This window comes from Mus caroli, chromosome 9, assembly GCF_900094665.2.
Source record: "Mus caroli chromosome 9, CAROLI_EIJ_v1.1, whole genome shotgun sequence".
Taxonomy (NCBI): domain Eukaryota; kingdom Metazoa; phylum Chordata; class Mammalia; order Rodentia; family Muridae; genus Mus; species Mus caroli.
The window spans coordinates 85,007,760-85,010,694 of NC_034578.1; the positions used below are offsets into that span (position 1 = coordinate 85,007,760).

General features: G+C 41.7%; 1 long non-coding RNA gene across 2 annotated transcripts in view; it reads left to right on the forward strand.

Moving 5' to 3' along the window:
• Positions 1-2,935, forward strand: part of LOC110302472 — a 7,578-nt gene that overhangs the window by 2,425 nt on the left and 2,218 nt on the right. Inside the window, exon 2 of one of the 2 annotated variants that reach the window (XR_002378800.2) lies at positions 2,657-2,802. This is a non-coding gene — a long non-coding RNA (uncharacterized LOC110302472). Of the gene's footprint in view, positions 1-2,602; positions 2,803-2,935 lie in introns of both variants that reach the window. The other variant, XR_002378801.2, reaches the window with a different exon arrangement.

Here is a 2,935-nt window from a genome sequence, read left to right on the forward strand (position 1 = left end):
GGATTCACTCAACTTCACCTAATGTTTGGCTGTAGGTCTCTGCATCAGTTTCCATGGAAACCTCATCTACTATGAGCAGAATATCATTAGGAAGCATATTTATTTATTTATTTATTTATTTATTTATTTATTTATTGGCCAAGCGCGTTTGGTTCTATCCTAGGTCTCTGGGCTGTCTGGCTTCTGGTTCCTGGCACTCCAGGCAGTGTCGGGTATGGGCTTAGAGGGANTTTCTTTGTGTGTATTTCTCTGGGATGTAATACCTGCTATGTGAGGATCAGTCCATATGAGTCAGTGTGCAGCTTAGGGAGTTAAGCAAGGGCTAGCTATGAATGTAATTTCTAGCTGTGTAATGGCCATGCAAACAATCACAGCCGTGTGAAGATTTGCTAATGTGGACCTGCTCCACTGCGAGCAAGATCTATTACTAACTGCCTTTCCTCCACAGCTAGTGCATTTGAGCAGAGGCAGAGTGAACGTGAAATTCTTAGATTTGCATGGCCTAAGCAATTACTGATCCCATTGCTTAGAACAAAATTTGGGCGAAGCTACCCTTCTTCAGATGCAGCCAACACATGGGTGGTAGTTAGGGCCTTGATCTTGAGGAGGTTGTGGCTGGCTTTCTTCCACCAGCTACATTGAAAGAGNTNGGCCAGGTCCTGGAAAGTATTTATTGGATCTGGAAGTTGTGATCTAGCTTACAACTGACTAAATCAGTGGTCAGTAAATTTATTTTTCCCTTACTCTTCCCTCACTGTTTCCAGCACGTGAGCTCCTTTTTAAATTAATTAATTGGTTAAAATTAATTAATTTTGTGTGTGAGCATATTGTCTGCATGTATGTCTGTTTATCATGTGCATGCCTGGTGCCTGAAGAGGCCAGAACAGGGCATTAGAACCTGTAGATCTGGAGCTGTAGGCTGTTGTGAACTGCTATGTTCTGGCAATTGAACCCTGGTCAATTGCAGGGTTCTGGCAATTGAACCCTGGTCCTCTGGAAGGACAGCTGTTCTGTTAACTGCTGAGTATCTCTGTAGCCTCCTGTGAGCTTTTTTTAGAAGAACATTGTTAACAGAATTATCGTGTGGAAACAGATGATGGTTCCTCTGTCTTGGCAGTTGATTTGGTGGTTTACACAAGTACTTCAGCTTCATTAGAAAGAAGAAATTGCTCCCAAGGAATTAAGAGACTTGCCAAGGGGCTGGAGAGATGGCTCAGTGGTTAAGAGCATCGACTGCTCTTTCGAAGGTCCTGAGTTCAAATCCCAGCAACCACATGGTGGCTCACAACCATCCATAATGAGATTTGACGCCCTCTTCTGGTGCAACTGAAGAAGCTACAGTGTACTTATATAATAAGAAATAAATCCAAAAAAAAAAAAAAAAAAGAGAGAGACTTGCCAAGGGTAATATGACATGTAGGTGCCAGGGACAGACATACTTTGTATAGTTAAGAAAAATCAATGTTTGTTTATTTTCTAATACTGACTTCTGGTTACCATGGAATGTCTTCAGGTTTGTGTGGTTTTACGTTTTGTGTTGAATCCCAGCATCTGAGTGTGATCTGCAAATGCTTTCCCAAAGATGAAGGTGCCCAAGTTTTAACTGCTTGTGGACGTTGTACATCGTGGTGCGCACTAGGCTCCGCACCACGATGTACAACGTCCACAAGCAGAACCATCTGTAATGAGATCTGACTCCCTCTTCTGGTGTGTCTGAAGAAGCTACAGTGTACTTATATAATAAGAAATAAATCCAAAAAAAAAAAAAAAAAAAGAGAGAGACTTGCCAAGGGTAATATGACATGTAGGTGCCAGGGACAGACATACTTTGTATAGTTAAGAAAAATCAATGTTTGTTTATTTTCTAATACTGACTTCTGGTTACCATGGAATGTCTTCAGGTTTGTGTGGTTTTACGTTTTGTGTTGAATCCCAGCATCTGAGTGTGATCTGCAAATGNTTTCCCAAAGATGAAGGTGCCCAAGTTTTAAACACTTTCCAAACACCTTGTCCTGAGTATCCTACGGTGTCATCAATACATTCTGTACATGTGTAACCTTAAAGGTATGAAATGGGCATGTCTTACTTAATGGTAGCATTCTGTCAACCAAAATTCGTAAGGCAGGGATGAAAATAATAGGAGTCTATCCCTGTTNTAAAATGAAGAAATCAGATTGCACGAAACTTGTGCTCTAAACCTGTATGTGCAAACCTATATGACTTCAGCTATCTCTCCTGTGGCTTTCAAACTGTGGGCATCTAGTTACAGAATACTTCTTATTGTATTTGTCATGCTTGGATACCATTTCCCATTCCCCAATATGTTAAAATAATACAATTCTAAATCATTAAATGTATCATCCTTGCCAGGCAGTGGTGGCACACATTTTTAATCCCAGGACTCAGGAAGTAGGGTCAAGCAGAGCTCTTAAGTTCCAGGATCGTATGGTCTACAGAGTGAGTTCCAGGATAGTCAGGGCTACATAGAGAAACTTTGTCTCAAAACATAAAAACAAAACTAAAGGTATCAGCCTTTCTTGTACAGCAAGTCAACAAAAATAGTGCTTTAAAGATCAAGTTTTGTTTTCTCGCATTCCTGTAGGTCAGTATCTGGACTGGTCTCAGCTGGGAAATGACTGTATTTTCCTGCCTTCAGGGACAGATGAAGTTGATGTCATCAGTGCTTTGAGGCTGCTAAATTCTGGGTGTTCAGTCCCACATCCAGTGGCTCCTGCTGAGTCTTCTCAAGGCTCCATTTCCATCAAGCTAGCACCAAGGTTCATTACAACATAGCTGTGTCCAGTAAGTAAATGCCAGTCAAGAAACTCTTTTCAGCCGGGTATGGTGGCGCACACCTTTAATCCCAGCACTCGGGAGGCAGAGGCAGGCAGATTTCTGAGTTCGAGGCCAGCCTGGTCTACAAAGTGAGTTCCAG